At 42.0% G+C, this 18,729-nt stretch overlaps 1 long non-coding RNA gene across 1 annotated transcript in view; it reads right to left on the bottom strand.

The window, feature by feature from the left end:
- LOC310764014 overlaps positions 1-15,903 on the bottom strand; it is a 97,256-nt gene extending 81,353 nt beyond the window's left edge. The window contains exon 1 of the long non-coding RNA XR_014548974.1: positions 15,859-15,903. This is a non-coding gene — a long non-coding RNA (uncharacterized lncRNA). The remainder of the gene's footprint in view (positions 1-15,858) is intronic.
- Positions 15,904-18,729: the final 2,826 nt, after the last annotated feature.

Here is an 18,729-nt window from a genome sequence, read left to right as displayed (position 1 = left end):
ACAATCTGGGTTTTTTTGTTTTTGTATTCAGGTCATTTATCTTGGTTCAAATATATATTAGTTTGGCCTAACACGTGCCATGCAAGTAAGCTGTATCTGAATCTGAACATAAGAGATACCCCATTGTTCTTTATTATTAAAATACCTACTGCCGAGCCTGAGAATCTCACTTGATGGTTAGGCAACTCTTCTTTGGCAAGGAAAAGCTGTGGTTTCATAACATGGCTCTTAACACAAGATATTTTATTGAATGCGCTCCATAAAAATAAACTAAAAAGGCATTATAGTTCTCAGGAAAGCCCTGATGAAGCCAAGAAAAGTACCCCACACCCCACAAAAAAAACCCCACACTACTAGGCCACTTCCCCCACATAATCAATCAGATGTAAACCTCATTCCTGGTATAGTACCAGATACAGATAGAAAGGATTATTTTTCTTTTGGGGAAGCAAAATAACTTTGACCAAAGGGGATTAATTTAGGATATCTACTGTTTATTGAAATCAGTCTGCATCAAGATAGCTACAGAACTAAATCACATATTCTTATTAGCCCCCCGGCACTGGATGTTAAGATTTAATCATACTAACCTCTAGGGGGGAGAGGCAGAAGCATTTTGTTTTATTGAGTAGCTTAAAGGCTAACTTTTAGCGCCACTGGGTTAATTATTTCAGTGAAATATCTTCTTTGCTTTCCCCTCTTGTTAGCACAGAATGTTTCTTGGCCTTAGAAGAATTGCCTTGGGAAATCATTCGTCGGATTGCTCTGATTTTGGATTGGAATGAAGTACCCTTCAGAGGAAGAAGATGTCAGGATGAAGACAGTCACACACCAAACAGGACTATGAATTGCCACCACACTCCATGGGTTAGAACGGCAATGGGTTACAAAAGAATGGAGCCCCAAGTGATGGTGCCCAATTTTGTGCTGGGTCTACACCAGTTAACTATTATCCTAATCCAGGGTTGGGAGCTGAACTACAACTCCCATCCTCCCTAATCATTGGATGTGCTGGCTGAGGGGGATGGGAGTCCAGCAACTTCTGGAGGGCCTCAGTTTCTTTGCCCATGTCCTGATCTTTAACTATGTGCTTTGGAAAATACTCCACTTTCCAAGATGGAAAACTAACAACACATCACTATATTCTCAATATTGATCAAATTATTTTGGTTGTGCTACCCCAAACCATTCAGATTGTACTACATAATTGCTCAGCTCAGTTCATTTTATCCTTTTCAGCAACTAACCATCACAAAACACATACACACACAAAGATTTAAAACGTCACAGTCATGCAGTCAAGTAGACTATTGAACATCTGTGACACAGTCAATTATATTCTGTTTAGTAAGGCCCAGATGTGGCTTAGTTAACCCCAAAATGCAGCAACTCTACTCAAGTTTCTATCTTTAAAACAATAAAATCTATATTTTGAGTGACAGACCAGTTATTGAAATTATTGAAATGTACAGGAGGTATTTTTCTCCACAACAAGAGAAACATAGGCTTTAAGGGGTCTTAGACAGCAAACTCTCAAACCCAGTGGTAGGGAACCACTCCCCACCCCCCCACCCCCGTGGGCTGCATGACCTCAAGGAAAGTTGTCAAGATGTACCATGACCACTGCTGGTGGATGGGGTCAAAGCATATACAGTCTCTTACTCTCACACACTATTCAGTCAAAAACAGGGAACCACACAGTCCACTAACTTTGTTTCCATCTCTTCTGTGTTTGGAGCCCGCTTGCTCATTCTGCTCAGTGGGGTACTGGACACCTGCCCCAAGTCCTGCCCTGAGAGTTTCACTGGCCTTAACCTATGGAAATGGTTTGCGTCTAGGACTGTGTAGTCAGTCACTGCCCTGGCAATTCCATGCACAGCAGACTTATGGCAGAATCCCAGAAAGTCAGTCCCTCCTCTGTTAACCATAGCATGTGGGAAATAGAAACCAACAATTAACAGAATTGGGATATAGATGCTGTCTTGGGGGAGACTAGCTCATGGCAGACACGTGGATGAGTTGGAGTGCTAGGTATGTCACACCCCAGACTCAGATAAAGAGCCAGTGTGGTATAGTGGTCAGACTAGTGTTGAACTAGAACCTGAGAGAACAGGGTTCAAATCCCCACTTCACCATGAAGTTCACTGGGTGACCTTGGGACAGTTACTCACTCTCAACCTAACCTACCCTGTAGTGTGGTTGAGAGGATAAAATGAGGAGAAGAATTATATGTGTCACCTTGAGCTCCTTAGAAGAAAGATGGGATATAAATGTTAATAATAATATGGTTTTGTTCATGACATATAGCTTGTCCATTCCTGCAAACCATTTGCATTAAATAAAATAGAGCTGGTAACTATACTTTTCAACATTAATATTCAATATCATTATTGTTGATTTTGTAGTGAAAAGCCTATTAGTTATGGTGCATAGTTAAATTTAACAGCCTTCAAACTGCTGTTGAAATTAGACTGTGTGAATACAGCAATGTTTTAAGGGCAAACCAAAGCTGTTTATCATTCAGATTATTTCTGTGGCTTTTGTCACACCACATCTAGATAAAGAAACACCCCTATGAATTTTTGCTCAAGGGTCGGTCCCACATGAGGCTTACTCATGAGTAAATAATGTTCAGGAATGCAGCCAATTGGAATGTGGTAAAAAGGATCACATCTGTTCTTTCGTTTTTCTGGCATATGTAATTCCCAGTTCATGTGATCTGATACAACTCAGGAGGAATGGGGTTGATAATGTTTAAAATATTGAGGCACACAGTAAAAATACAAGAAGCTCAGCATTCAGAGCCTGTCTTTCCTCTCTCTCTTTCAGCATTTAAATTGTGAAGGGAGGGGAGCAAGATTCACACAACAGCAGGAGCATAGCAGTTGCATCTTTGCTCAGTATCTTAAAGGGTTCTCTTGGACATATTTGTGATTTTAAGACCATTTGTTGTGGTTACTTTTGCAAACCTCATAAGGAACAGAGATTAGACCATTGGGAAATGCACGATTTTGTTAATCCATTTCTGAAATGTAGTATGCCCTGTCCAATACAATTAATAGAGTTGCTTTTGGGAATGGGGAGCACGGCACAGAGGCAAAAACATTATTATGATCACCTCAGACACCTCTAATTTTGACCTAGTTACATTTATTTAGGTGAATGAATAGGGAACCCCAACAAAGCCCTGTGTACATAGCTCCACCACTGGTTGTTTGTTAAGGGAACTGTGAATTATAGCTCCTTGAAGGCTAAAATACAGTTCCCAGGAGTCTCTGGGAAAGTGGTACGAGTGTGTTAAATGTATGGTGAAGATGTGACCACAAAGTCTTTGTTGCTTGCCATCAAGCCCTGCAGTTACATGGGAGTACTAGCTTTAAATTTGTGGTTAAAGCAGTAGTGACTAGTCATGCAGATTAACCAATTAAAAATTGCTGCTCATTTTAAATAGATCTTGGCCATGACTTGGCCCTATTGTCAGCACAAGCAGCTCATAGGATCAAGTTGCAAATGAGTTTAGTCCGATTGATTTAACTCTGTTTAATTTTGTCAATAGCCAGTCTTGTCAAGCATGTCCTTTTGTGGACTACAGCTTAATGCTGATATCCTGAGACCATTTACAAGCTCGTAAATTTCAATAGAACTTGAGCGTTTTAAGTAAAAATAACAGCTGAGCCAGCCTGATGCCATCCATAAATACTTGAGTGAGCCCCACTGATTTCTGTGGGTCTTACTATCAAATAAATGTCCTAATAACGCAATGTAGGATTACAGCCTTCAGCCATCTGTTGGTTACTACGTTGTAAATCTCTTCAGAGAATTCTGTCAATGCAAAATGTTTAAAAAGCTTCAAACTGTCAGTCATGGTTAATTTCTTTCCTATATTGAATTCCTTTACTTTCCCATTAATTACTTGCTCTGTCTTGTTCAAGTTTTAATTCTACACTTGTAATTTGCTTCTGGGGTTTCTTTGATACACTGAACACTTTTCATAGCTGGGGGGACAGGAGAAGTTGAATGGGCATCATTCAGGCAAAATTTAAACACTCTTGAGTCAAATTGATTTCAGCTTGAGCTGCATTGTTCTCATTGTCTGAACACACAAAAGAAAAATGGGGGGGATTACTTCCTTAAATAAATAAAAAATACAGTGGAGGCAAATTGGTCACTCCTTGCCTTGATTTGTAAGAAGAGTTTGATTGGATTAGCTAAAGCAGCCATCTCCAGCCTAGATTTCAAGGAGACTGAGGCTATATATAACATTAGCAGCTTAAAATGCAGTGAGGTCATTTTTCACCGTTGCATATCAGGTTGCTTTTGCACATTGTTGTATATGCGGGGGGGCAGGCACTTCTTCACCCCAAGCGCATTACCTGTTTGGTTTCCCCAAGCCTGCGTGACATACACCCCAAGTCCTATTCACTGAAGCAGTCACCTGCATATGTCCCCTCTTCTGCACATGTGCAACGGCTGTCACCAATCTACACACTTCAGCAAAACGAATGTGGCTTCCATTTGCAAATTGGATGGAAGCTGGTTTGAGGGGCGACACTTCAAACAACATTTCTCTACAGGACAGGTGTGTGTTGTGGCTAGCACCATGTGTCCATGGCTTCAAACAGCAGCAGTGGAAGTGCACTGGAGACAGGGTAAGTGGTACCCTTACCACTTTAGTCACACAGCTTTACTCTTACAGCTTTAGTCTAAAAACTCATTTTGGCTGGGCTGGAGCCACAGGCTGGATACTGTTGTTAAGAGCAAAAGCTCTATCATCAAAATAACTCACAACCATTCTCAGTGTTGCCTGCCCCTGTTTACTGTTGTTTTCTGCTGTTGTGTATCCCTGACAGATACAGTAATTCATATTTGTATCAAGATTATCTTTAGGGAAGAGGCTATAGCTCAGCGACAGAATACATTTTACTAAATATAATAATAGGAGTGGTGCAGTATTTCCCAGTATCTATGATTTCCAGTTGCAACTGAGTCTTTGCATAAAACATCAGTAGCCAGAGCTTTCCTTTTTCATATTTATACCTCAGCATCTTCCCATTGCTGTAGGCAAAAGGATTTGTTTCTTTTTCAGGTCAAGCTACCAATGCTGCTGAAATCTCGCCTTCATTAAGGTACCGCTTCTGGCAAGCTTTCCAGAGCTCAATAAAGGAAGTAGCTACACAATAGAAATATAGATTTCTTAAACTTGATTGTTTAGCCTTATTGACTCCTTGAAAGTGATATAAGCTTGCATTTGTTTTGTGCTAGCTTTGCTCTGGCTCCAGAAACTTAAAAGCAGAAGCAGAAATTCAGGCTCCAGGGGCAGGCAGGAGGAGATTCACCCTAGGGCTCATAATCCTCCTTGTGGATAGATAGGTATATAAGCATGTTTTATATCTCCTTTTTGTAGTTCCCAATAACCGGAGATATAGATGTTCCATCACATGTGATCCAAAGCACATGAGGGAGAACAAATGCTCTCCTTTCTAAATGACACTTCTGAACTTCTATCCTTGAGTGAATCATGAGATGATTGACATGCACATTTATATAAAATGAAATCAAGCTATGACACTTTGGATTGTTTTGTGTTATCATTGTCTAAGAAAGAAATATATTATAATAAAATTCAGATTCTGAATATGCGAGTCCCTTCCAAAAGCAGCCATTGGAAAGTCCTGAATCGGGGTGCTCTGGGAGAGGAGAGACAGTCTAGGGCCCATTAAATTCTGAGCCATCACATGGTGATATTAAGCTCTAGGGCAGCAGCCAGGGTTAAGATTGCAGCCATCAGCTGCCTTCAGCCATTAACACCCACACTTTAGAAGCCCACACATTCATTAGTGAGTCCAAATTTTGGAGAAAGGCTAACCTCTGAACCTTACACTGATTTCAGCAGGCATTCAAGAGGAAAACACTCTCACCCAAAGCCATTGATTTGAAAGAGAGAGTCTTATGTTTATGGGATTGGAATATCTGACTTTGCCTTCTTGGTACTTTATTCAACCCACAGTTTGTTAAGCCTGCATCTTGAGCTTCTACTTGCATGCAAATTTAAAATTGATAGATTAGTTGTCAAAAACTCTTATTTTAAACTGACTAAGATTTATTTGATTGACACCCCTAAATATGAGGAATAGACTTTGACATCCTGGAAAAGGCCAACACTTCACATGTCAAGGTGAGAGAGAAGCAGATGATCCTGTGGCTCATGATATATCATGAACATAGCAATACACCGTGGTCTGTTGATGCACTACCACTTCACAGGTGAAAACAGATGCTGCAGTCAAAAGCTCAAGGTGACCAATGAACCAGGTCTCTTTCACATTTAAGTGCAACTTATTATTATTATTATTATTACTACTACTACTACTACTACTACTACAGTGGTACCTCTGGTTACGTACTTAATTCGTTCCGGAGGTCCGTTCTTAACCTGAAACTGTTCTTAACCTGAAGCACTACTTTAGCTAATGGGGCCTCCCACTGCCACCATGTGATTTCTGTTCTCATCCTGAAGCAAAGTTCTTAACCCGAGGTACTATTTCTGGGTTAGCGGAGTCTGTAACCTGAAGTGTATGTAACCTGAAGCGTATGTAACCCAAGGTACCACTATAATACTATTAACTGTATGCCTAGTTACTCTTCAATTGTACTAATCTGAATAGGAGTAGATAGGAAGAGGTTATAATATGAGCCACAAAACAATCAAGCCAACATGGATTCCATTTACCTTCACACTATCAAAAACTCTTTCTGTGACTGATTAATGGGGATGCTGGAGGGAGGTGTACCCTGGTGACCTCTCAAATGACAACAGCATGTTAAGTGAGATTGTTTAGAACAGCCTGCAGTACCTAGCACTGGATGAGCTGGGTTTAGATCCTCCATCCCTCACCAGTGACCTTGACTATGTCAGTGTTCCCATCCGTGAAGCAGTAGTATGCTTTGTAAGGTTATGGTGATACCGTTCTTTATATAATGATTTTGAGCTTTCTGCAGAACAACGTGGAGAACCTTATTTTGTAGGCTGTGATTTCCTAGATAAAGAAACGAACAAATAAATAAATGAAACTTATCCAGAAAATTGACTTTAAAAATATGTATCTGGCAATTTTATTTCCACAAAGGCTTTGATCTACTCCTGATGATGAATGATGGTGATGATATCAATAAACCTAGGGCGCTTCAAGCCAGCTCTAAGTTATTGGTTTAAGGTTCCAATACTGAAAACATCCCCTGCCATAGTTAAGGGAAGATGAAATCAGGGTCTTTTTCGGCTTGTAACCCCCCAGAACTGGCACTAAAATGGAAAGGGGAAAGCAGTGGCTACTTCAGTGTCTATTATTGGATTGAATTTTGAATTCATGAATCTCAAGGCCTGGAAAGCTCAGTTGGTTAGAGCACGGTGCTGATAAATGCCAAGGTTGCAAGTTTGATCCTTGTATAGGACAGCTGCATATTTCTGAATTGTAGGGGTTGGGACCATAGCTGTCAACTTACAGATTTGAAAATAAGGGACCAGCAGCCTCGAAAATAAGGGATCAGCAGCCAAAATAAGGGATTTTCCAAACACAGGTATGTTCAACTTCTGAGCTCCTCTGAGCCAAAGGCAGAAAGCCCAGCCAGCAGCCAAACGAAGCCTCAAGTGGTGGTGTGATGGCCTGGGAATCCGATTCAGAGGCTGAACCAGAGGAATCCCAGCCTGCACAGGAGTCCCCGCCTCCAGGGCCGGCTGAGCTGGGGCAGGGCCTTGATTCTGAAGCGCCTGCACCTGTGCCGGATCCTCAGGAGCAGGCACCAGGTGAATCCACTCTGGCTCTGGAGGCGATTGAGGATGCATTGCCTACAGGTGCGCCTCTCCCAGCCCTGTCAGGGGAAAGTGAGTCTCCCCCTGGGTCCAGTAACCCACCGGCCTCTCCTGAGCTGCAGAGGCTCAGGGCAGAGAGGCGGAGGGAACTGGTTTCTCCCAGGAGGAGCGCTCGCCTTAAGGCCAGGAGAGGCGGGTCACCTGGGGGCCGGGACCGCCCCTGGCCTCAGAGAAGATAAAGGCCAGTCAGCCCGGTCCCAGGTTGCGGGAGCAATGTCGTTGAAGAGCTGTTTCGGCCAGCAACCAGTCCTGTTCCCCCTGAGTTCCTGTCATTTCCCGGCTCTTCGCTGTGGACCCCGCTTCGCCCGTGGAGGACTGTCTGCCGACCCTCGACTCAGGTCCTGGACCTCGCCCCACGGTAACCTCCCCCCTGGACCAGCACAGGTGGTTCCCACAGCGCAGCAACCCGGCAAAGGGGATGCAGCAAGGGAAACCACCATCACCTCTCCGCTGGGAAGTGCTGAGCAAAGGTGAGTCCCCAGGCAACACGGCCGATTTGATCAGCACAAGGCATGCAAGCTCCACCCCCAGTCGTTCTTAGACTCCTTATTGGGTGAGCAATGCAGACAAGCAACACAGTTGGAGCCTCCCTCCTCCCTGGCCGGCAGGGAGGGAGGGAGAGGAGCTGCTTCCTTTGAAACCCAGGAAATTTAAGGGACATCATCAATAAGGGAAAGCAGCGGGACACGGCGCTGGGATAAGGGACTTTCTCGCCAAATAAGGGACGGTTGACAGCTATGGTTGGGACTAGAAGATTCTCAGGCTCCCTTCCAACTTTACAATTCTATGATTCTAAGACAATTCTTTTTCTACGTTAAGATTCTTTCCATGTTGTGTATAATTCTGAGAAGATACACAATGGAAGAGACTATGCTTCTGAAATGTCAACCAGAACAAACCCCTGATAAGAAACCAGTGATGGTGTAAAGTGTGATCTGTTCATACATTTATAAGCATCATGTATTATTCGTCTCACAACCAGCACCCCCCCTTGATGTTTTAGAAGACAAGCAAAAAAGAAAGGCCACATCCCATTTTTTTAAGTTCCATCATTCCCCACTCACATCAGCTGCCCAACAGTTTTGAACACCAGTTCCTAGATGCTGCTATGTAGTGCAAAATAGGTTTAGGTAATTGGAGGAAAAAATACAGAGCTAAAAGGACTGGCCTTTCTAAGGGCACTCTTCTCCTGGTGGAGGCAAAAAGAAAAAGGTTTGAGTTTTTATAATTATGAAGAGCAATATATTGTGTAGTGGAAAGCCTCCAAGCTATCTACTTCCACCAAGCCATATATTTATTTATCATCTCACTTCAATTCCCTGAGACCTCTGTGGAAAACAGAAAATTCCTGCCCTACAGCCAAAGAGATTTGTGCAGCTAGCACAAGTGATATAGAGAGCCACAGCCCTCCTGAACCAAATTCTCCAAGAGATTAAAAAGAAATGGCTTAACAAAAGGACCCTAAAGCTCCAAAACCAAAGGCTTCAGCTCAGATTGCAAGAGACAAGCATCACTTGCCCTTTGTTTAGCAATGGAAGTCTTTCTGGCAGCTGTAAATAATTGTTAATTATCTTAAGCAGTGCTACTGCATTCATGTTAATAGCCCCAACTCATACACATTCACGGCTATGTCACTAAATTAACTTAATTTGAGGCTCCCAAAATTTAACTAATGGCTCGCCCACACTTCTGCTTTTGTCATGCATAGAAAGCACAGGTCCAAGCATTTTTCCTTTTGCCCTGCTCCTTTCCAAGGGAAAACCCTCTGTTTAGTTGTAGATTGGGACAAACAGCAATCCGGCGGGAAACCTGAATTGCCATTTGGTCTGATTGTGCACTAAAGAGCAGTTTTCCCAGGGGCAAAGAAGAGGAACAAAAGGAAGTGTGGACAAACCCTAAGAGCTCCATTAAGGTAAGAACATAAGATCTCTATTGGTTCAGTTGCAAAGTTCATCATAGCTAGTATGCAGTCTTCCATCAAGGCCAACCAGATGCATCTGAGAAGGTCATGGACAGGACTTGGTCATTAGCTCTCAGCAACTGGTACACAGAGGAACAGTGCCTTGCATGGAGGTTCCATGTACCTATCATGACTAATAACCAGTATGGATCCAGCCTCCCTAAACTTATCAAATCACCTTTGGGAGCAAGCTAAACTAGTGGGCCGTGGCCATCACTGGGAGAGGAAGTGCTTTCTTTTGCTTGTCCATCATCTGCTGATACAGAGGGACACATGTTCCTACTTTCCTTACATAGGTTCCAGCTCCCGGGGGCCAAGGCACTTTGGGACCCCTCAATGTTTTTTTTAGGGTGCCCCCACCATTGTTGAGACCAAATATGGAGCCAGGCATGGAGCAATGTCAGGGCATCCTGCAACGTCTGCCTGGAATTTGGCCTTACTATCAACCTTATGAAGACCAACATCCTGGGTCAGGAAGTCGCCAGCACTCCATGCATCAGCAGTGGTGAGCACACGCTTGAGATGGTAGGTGTCTACCTGGATTCTACCATAACCAGCAACCTCTCAATTGACACTGAGCTGGACAAAAGCATTGGCAAGCATTCCAATAGCAAGATAAAGGTCTACCAGGCTTGTATGTTGAGCACATTGCCTTATGGGCAACTTACACAGGCAACTTACACCCACCAGGAATGATGGCTCAATGCCTTCCACATGCTTTGCATCAGGAAGATTTTGGGCTTCACACGACAAGACAAAGTCTCAAACAAAGATGTGGTCTCCCAAGCCTACATTCCCAGCATGTTCGCAGCTCTGTCTCAGTCTATGCTGGCATAGAATTGAAGATGGCAGAATCTGCAAGGAGGTGCTTGACAGGGAACTGGCTTCAGGCACCAGGCCCATTGGCAGACCAACTCCGTGTTACAAAGATGTCTGGAGACATGACATGAAGGCTGGCAGCATTAACCACATTGTGTGGGAATCCCTGGCAGGTGGCCACAGCACTTGAAAACAATCAGGAAGCAGTGGCCAGAGGAGAAATGACCACTCCACTGGGACAAGTGCAGAAAGAAGAGACGCCATGGTAAACCTGCATCAGCACAACCAGATACCTTCATCTGCCCCAACTGCCACAAAACATATCTCTCCCATTATCAGTCTCTACGGCCGCAGCAGACACTGTAACTCTACAATGGTTTGACCTCCCCCCCCCCCGCCAAAGGCGCACACTTCCATTGTTTCCTGAGACAGACAGATGCCAGCTAACCAGTCCTGGATGTGGGAGGTCTCAGCTTATCTAAACAGTGAAAGGTTTGAATATGTACACGCTAGAATACTTTAGAAGCTTGTGGAAGTACATTTTGGTGTCTTTAATTTATGCATTGATTTTCCTTCCTAATATGATAAATGCTTCCCCTGTAAGTTTTTGTCCTCTTCTTGGCCTTGGCAGGTTCCCTCCATCATTGATGTCTGGCTCCAAATAATGAGTAATAACCTGATAAATGCCTTCTTGCCTTGCCCTAGTTTAGGCATCTATTATCAGTATTACTCAAAGCTACTCAAATAAATCCTAATTCCATATCCTGCAACCCTTCTTCCCTGTACCTAATGGAACATGAAATACCCCTTTTAAAATGTCATTCCACCTGTGTGTGCTTCAATCGTGCATTTGCGCTAATTAACTATCAGTGTGCATGTTCAATGAGTTGTCAGAATTAAGAAAGAATTGACTCGGTTTGAAGTGAAAGAGCATCCTCCAATGAGATCACTTTTTCTTTACTACCTTGCAGTTCTTTGCAATCCGTAAAAATGCTGGCTAATTCAGAAGTTGCATGGAAGCCCCCTTAGGCATTTTCTGTAATGTGGGGAAGATTACTTAAGTGATTTGGAGCTGCATAACATCCACATATTTTGTGTGTGTTGTGTCTTGGCGTGTGTGGCTTTTTAAAAAATTGTAGATTTTTTTCATTAAAATATTAAAATGAAAAAAGTTTTTCATTAAAATATTAACATCAAACAGCTTAAAGAATTCACCACTTACAATGCAATAGTGAACATACATAAACTTTCTAGCTGTGGAATAATTAAAAAGTTGTCTCAATAAGGAATCAGATGCTTTTAAAGATAAATATCCACAAGCCTGTTGTATCTGGAAGCTTAATGTCCCTGCAATTATGTAGAAAACTCATTAATTGTACTGATTGTATAAACAGCATTGTAAAGTTGCAATCCTATGCACATTTTCCTGGGAATAGGCTCCACTGAAGACAATAGGATTCACTCCTGGGTAACCATATAAAGGATTGTGATTTGAGTCAAAAGACTGCTGTTTCTTATTGTTGTAGGATCACAATAACTGTAGGATCATAATCAAAAGCTAAGCGAGTCTCCTGTGTATACAAGGATTCCAGTAAATATCAGAATTTCTTTGGTATTAGGGAACTCTCACTCAGTGCTGGATAAAAGTGGACAGCCACCTCTCCACCACAACCCCAATTGTTGCAGTGTAGCTGCAGTGTTCAGCCAATGATTAAATACTGGTTCAGCCCCAGATCACACTATTAGATGATAAGGCAGTTAGGAATTCTGGAGAATGCTCTGCCCCCACTGTTCTGCAGTCACCACATACAGTGGTATCCCGGGTTACATACGCTTCAGGTTACAGACGCTTCAGGTTACAGACTCCACTAACCCAGAAATAATACCTCGGGTTAAGAACTTTGCTTCAGGATGAGAACAGAAATCATGCTCCAGTGGCGCAGAGGGAGGCCCCATTAGCTAACATGGTGCTTCAGGTTAAGAACAGTTTCAGGTTACGAACAGACCTCCGGAATGAATTAAGTTCTTAACCTGAGGTACCACTGTAGTTTACTGCAGGGGCAAAACCATAAGTGGTTCTGCACCTTTTTTTAGTGATGCGGCGTGAATGGTGGGAAAGTAAGCTGTGTAGGGTGTCCTCTGGCTGGCACCCCCCTAACACACATTTCTCCTTTCCAGTCCCAGCCCACCCATGAGGTGGGGTGAAGCACCTGCCTTAGGCAGCGGAAGTGTAACAGGTAGTCTGCCCCACCACCTCCCACAAGAGGAGGGCATTCCAGCACATGGTGTTGCTGCTCATCTTCCCCACCCCTGGGCAGAGAAGCCGACTGGCAATACTTGGGGGGGGCACCCTGGTTCCCACCAAGAGGCAGGGCATTCCTGTGTGCCACCCCTGCTCCCTCCTATCACTATTTTGCAACCAATATGTAAATGTTTTTGGTGTTTATTCTATACTAGTCTGGTAAAGGATGAACATATTCTTATGAGTTGGCAAGGTTAGTATGGATGGATCCCTTCCAATTCTTGTGATCTTGTATCTGTGGGGGGCAAGCTTGCCAAACCAATCAAGGTTGCTACTATTGTGATTAAATAAATTTGTATACTGCCCTATACCCATAGATCTCAGGGCAGTAATGGCTTTGACTGACTAGTTACAGAGTCAGATTTCGGGCAGTGCAGGTGGTTTCCCCCCCCACACACATGGTGCTGAGCCAAAGGGAGCAAAACTGAGAAGGTTCATCATGGAGAAATAAAGTTATAGAGAGAAATAAAGTTATATCAAGTACAGTATATGAAAATGATGAACCAGGAAATAGAATGGAAAATTAAACAGATGAGACAAAAGACATTTGAGTCGGCCAATAAATGTGGGAAATTGTTGGCCTGGCAAATGAAAAAAAGACAAAAACTTAACACTATTATAAATTTGGAAGTGGAAGGAAAGAGCATACAGAACCCAGTGGAGATTAGAAACTGTTTCCAGAGGTATTTTAAACAACTATATACACAAGGGCCACAGAAAGAAATTGACATTGATCGAATTTTGAAAATAAATGGACTACAAAAAATCTCTCAAGAAAACAAGCTAATGTTGAATTATAAAATAACTGAACAGGAGGTAGAAGGTGCCATCCAGAATATGCAACTGGGTAAATCTCCAGGGCCGGATGGCTTAACTTCAAGATATTATAGATCCTTGAAAAACTGGATAATACAACCACTAAAGGAAGTTTGTAATGAAATTTTGGAAGGGAAAAAAGCACCAGAGTCGTGGAAAGAAGCTTATATTACACTTATACCGAAAAGTGAGTCTGAGAAGACACAGCTTAAGAACTACTGCCCCATATCTCTACTTAATGTGGATTATAAAATTTTTGCAGATATTTTGGCTAAAAGATTAAAAAAAGTACTAGTGGAAGAGATACATAAAGATCAAGCAGGCTTTCTACCGGGTAGACACTTGTCTGATAACACGAGAAATATAATTAATATCTTAGAAAAAACCACAAGTGAATATCAATACTAAGGCAGTTTTGATATTTGTGGACGCGGAGAAAGCTTTTGACAACATTTCCTGGAGTTTTATGAAAAAGAATCTACAAGGGATGGGGGTTGGTCAAGGTTTTGGAAATGGTATAGGTGCAATATATTCTGAACAAAAGGCCAAACTAATTGTTAATAATGTGGTGACGGAGGAATTTAAGATAGAGAAAGGGACACAACAAGGTTGCCCAATTTCCCCATTGCTTTTTATATTAGTCCTGGAGGTCCTTTTAAATATGATTAGAAGGGACCAACTGGTTAAGGGTATACAGGTCGGAGCCAAACAGTACAAATTGAAAGCATTTGCAGATGATCTAGCATTGACATTACAGGAGCCAGAATCTAGCACCAAAAGAGTATTGGAATTGATTCAAGAATTTGGTCAGGTTGCAGGATTTAAGTTGAATAAGCTAAAAACTAAGGTTTTAGAGAAAAATCTAACAGTGATTGAGAGAGAGAGGTTTCAGCAGGAGACAGGTTTAACATTGGTTAAGAAAGTGAAATACCTGGGGGTTAATATGACAGCTAAGAATGTGAATTTATTTAAAGATAATTATGAAAAGTGTTGGATGGAAGTCAAAAAAGATTTAGAAATATGGTCAAATTTGAAGCTTTCATTGCTAGGCCGCATTGCTGTGATAAAAATGAATGTATTGCCAAGAATGTTGTTTTTGTTTCAAACACTGCAAATTTTGGACAAAATGGGCTGTTTCAAGAAGTGGCAGAGAGATATCTGAAGATTTGTCTGGCAGGGCAAGAAGCCCAGAATAAAATTTAAAATACTAACTGATGCAAAAGTAAGAGGTGGATTTGCCCTGCCAGACCTTAAACTTTACTATGAATCAGCTGCATTTTGCTGGCTGAAAGAATGGCTGCTTCTTGAGAACACAGACATTTTGGATTTAGAAGGTTTTAATAATGTATTTGGGTGGCATGCATATTTGTGGTATGATAAGGTCAAAGCACATAAAGCGTTTAAAAACCATATTGTCAGGAAAGCATTGTTCAATGTCTGGATAAGGTATAAAGACCTACTTGAAAATAAAACCCCAAGGTGGTTGTCACCGATGGAAGCGAAGGCTCAGAAAAAGCTCAGTATGGAGGCCAAATGGCCGAAATATTGGGAGATTTTGGAACAAGAAGGAGATAAATTGAAATTGCAGAGCTTTGAGAAACTAAAAGACAAAGTGCGAGATTGGTTTCATTACTATCAAATAAGGGAGGCTTACAATCTGGACAAGAAAATTGGCTTCCAGGTGGAAAAATCAAAATTGGAAACAGAACTGTTAGATCCCAAAACTAAGACATTATCAAGAATGTATAACTTGCTGTTGAAATGGAACACTCAGGATGAAACGGTGAAATCTGCTATGATTAAATGGGCACAAGATGTCGGACATAACATTATGTTGGCTGACTGGGAACAGTTATGGACCACAGGTATGAAATTTACGGCATGTAATGCCTTAAGAGAGAATATTATGAAAATGATATACAGGTGGTACATGACACCAGTCAAGCTTGCAAAAATATATCATTTGCCCGATAATAAATGCTGGAAATGTAAAGAAAATGAAGGTACATTCTTTCAACTTTGGTGGACGTGCCCAAGGATTAAGGCTTTCTGGGAGATGATCTATAATGAAATGAAAAAGGTATTTAAATATACCTTTCTGATGAAACCAGAGGCCTTTCTCCTGGGCATGGTCGGCCAATTGGTGCTAAAGAAGGACAGAATTTTCTTTATGTATGCTACAACAGCAGCAAGAATACTTATTGCAAAGCATTGCAAAGAAACAAGATTTACCCACTCTGGAAGAATGGCAGATGAAGGTGATGGACTATATGGAATTGGCGGAAATGACTGGCAGAATCCGAGACCAGGGAGAAGAGTCGGTAGAAGAAGATTGGAAGAAATTTAAAGACTATCTACAGAAACACTGTAAAATTAAGGAATGTTAGAAGGATGCTGGAATGAAGTTATGCAGTTTTAGCAGTAATGCTACAAAGGGGTATGTAAAAATGGATTGTTAATAGGTGAGAATGTAAAGTTACAATATATTAAGATAAATTATTAAGATAAAAGTAAAAATGGTAAGGATTTGCTGAAACAACTATTGAACTAGAATACAAAAAAGGGAGGTGTGAGGAGGTCAAAGAAACAAGTAAATGAAAGACAAGACATGGAAAGACTGATTTGTTTTTAATTGTTTCTATTTTTATGTATTTTGTATTTTTTGTTTCTTTCCTTTTTTCTTTTTTCTTTTTTCTTTTTTTCATTTTTGTAACTCTTTTGAAACTTTAATAAATATTATTTTTAAAAAAAAACATCATGGAGGCCAAATTTTGGCCTCGCTCAGGGCACTATGCTACCAAAGATTACCAAAGTCCACTCCTGATAATTAAGCATCATGATTTAACATAACCAAAGAAGTTGCTCTGTGTCATAGAAGACACCGCAAGCTGCTACACAGGAGAACAGGAACCAGAGGTGTGAGAGAGTTGGAAGCTGCAGTCAGAGAGACGTGGTTTTGCCCTGTGCTGGACCCACAGCTGTGAATGTAGGAGAAACAAAACCTTTTGAGTTGTTGGTGCTGTGAGCCCCTCCACCAGGTTGTTGTTGTTGTTTAGTCATTTAGTTGTGTCCGACTCTTCGTGACCCCATGGACCAGAGCACGCCAGGCACTCCTGTCTTCCACTGCCTCCCACAGTTTGGTCAAACTCATGCTGGTAGCTTCGAGAACACTGTCCAACCATCTCGTCCTCTGCCGTCCCCTTCTCCTTGTGCCCTCAATCGTTCCCAACAGCAGGATCTTCTCCAGGGAGACTTCTCTTCTCATGAGGTGGCCAAAGTATTGGAGCCTCAGCCTCAGGATCAGCACTCAGGGCTGATTTCCTTCAGAATGGATAGGTTTGATCTTCTTGCAGTCCATGGGACTCTCAAGAGTCTCCTCCAGCACCATAATTCAAAAGCATCAATTCTTCGGCGATCAGCCTTCTTTATGGTCCAGCTCTCACTTCCATACATCACTACTGGGAAAACCATAGCTTTAACTATACGGACCTTTGTTGGCAAGGTGATGTCTCTGCTTTTTAAGATGCTGTCTAGGTTTGCCATCGCTTTTCTCCCAAGAAGCAGGCGTCTTTTAATTTTGTGACTGCTGTCACCATCTGCAGTGATCATGGACCCCAAGAAAGTAAAATCTCTCACTGCCTCCATTTCTTCCCCTTCTATTTGCCAGGAGGTGATGGGACCAGTGGCCATGATCTTTGTTTTTTTGATGTTGAGTTTCAGACCATATTTTGCACTCTCCTCTCCATCAGGTTGTATATATATGTAAAAAAAACCAACAACCATGTATCCTAAAGACACCATAATCTCTACTGACCTTCATTCTAAGGAAACTGAATCCTGGGTAGTTGCTTGGGGGTGATCTTCCATTTCAGCTGCAGGGGTGCACATCATCTGTGCAAGTTGCAAAGATAGACTCACACCATAGGTAATGGGCAAGGATTTCTTGCCTTTACCTATGCTTTGAAAATGCTACACCTGAACTTATCCTCAAAACATATGTGCGTGTTCTATCATTGTGCCTAAATCTCTTGGAAGAAACAACCTTCAGGCAACAATGTATTTGAAAATCATTTTCCTTTAAATATTTCAGGAAGTGCATCTGTCTGGCTCTCTCTTGAGTTAAAATTCCAATCTTTGATTTGAAGGATGTGGGCTTTTCGTTTTATTTAGCCACGTATGTTCCTTTGTCCAATATGAAATGAGAACTGTTCCTGACATCTGTACCATACAGTCATTTTGCCTTTGATATTTCTTCCTGCTGTACTCATTAGCCTGTGCCCTCCAGGCATTTAAATATTTCATCTGCCCCTGCTAGACTATATTCATTCTGAAAGAAATCTAACTACTGTAGCTTGTAGAAATGAAACCAAATATTTTGAAGATGCGTCATAAGTCTGCGTTTCTTACTACCTGAAAGTTATTACTGGGAAGGAAGGTACAGACTCTCCCCACCAGGAAAAAAAAAGTCATTGTGTTTAGAAATACTTGGTTCAGTTTTGTCTTATCTCTGGTTTTGTTTCAAGTACCCATCCAATCAACATCACAAATTTCAAGTCCCATCATCCCTGGCCATTGGCCATACTGGCTGGGGCTAATGGGAGTTGTAGTCCAGCAATGTATGGAGGTCCATGAGTTCGCCATTACTGATCTAGAACATGGATGACAGAGAGACATTGTCCTTATTCAACTTCCCAAAATTCCAATCATGAAAGAGATTCCACCCCACCACGCACACCCATCCCCATCGCTGTCTTCTACAGGCATAGGCAAACTCGGTCCTCCAGATGTTTTTGAGACTACACTTCCCATCATCCCTGACCACTGGTCCTGTTAGCTAGGGATGATGGGAGTTGTAGTCCCAAAACATCTGGAGGGCTGAGTTTGCCTATGCCTGCATCAGAGGGATAATATCTGCAGCTGAGAGCCTGCTGTCCTTGTATAGATGCCCTGCATGATCTAGACTTC

The sequence above is a fragment of the Podarcis filfolensis genome (assembly GCF_964270895.1).
Source record: "Podarcis filfolensis genome assembly, chromosome: 5".
NCBI classification, from domain to species: domain Eukaryota; kingdom Metazoa; phylum Chordata; class Lepidosauria; order Squamata; family Lacertidae; genus Podarcis; species Podarcis filfolensis.
This window is presented reverse-complemented; position numbering and strand designations above follow the sequence as displayed.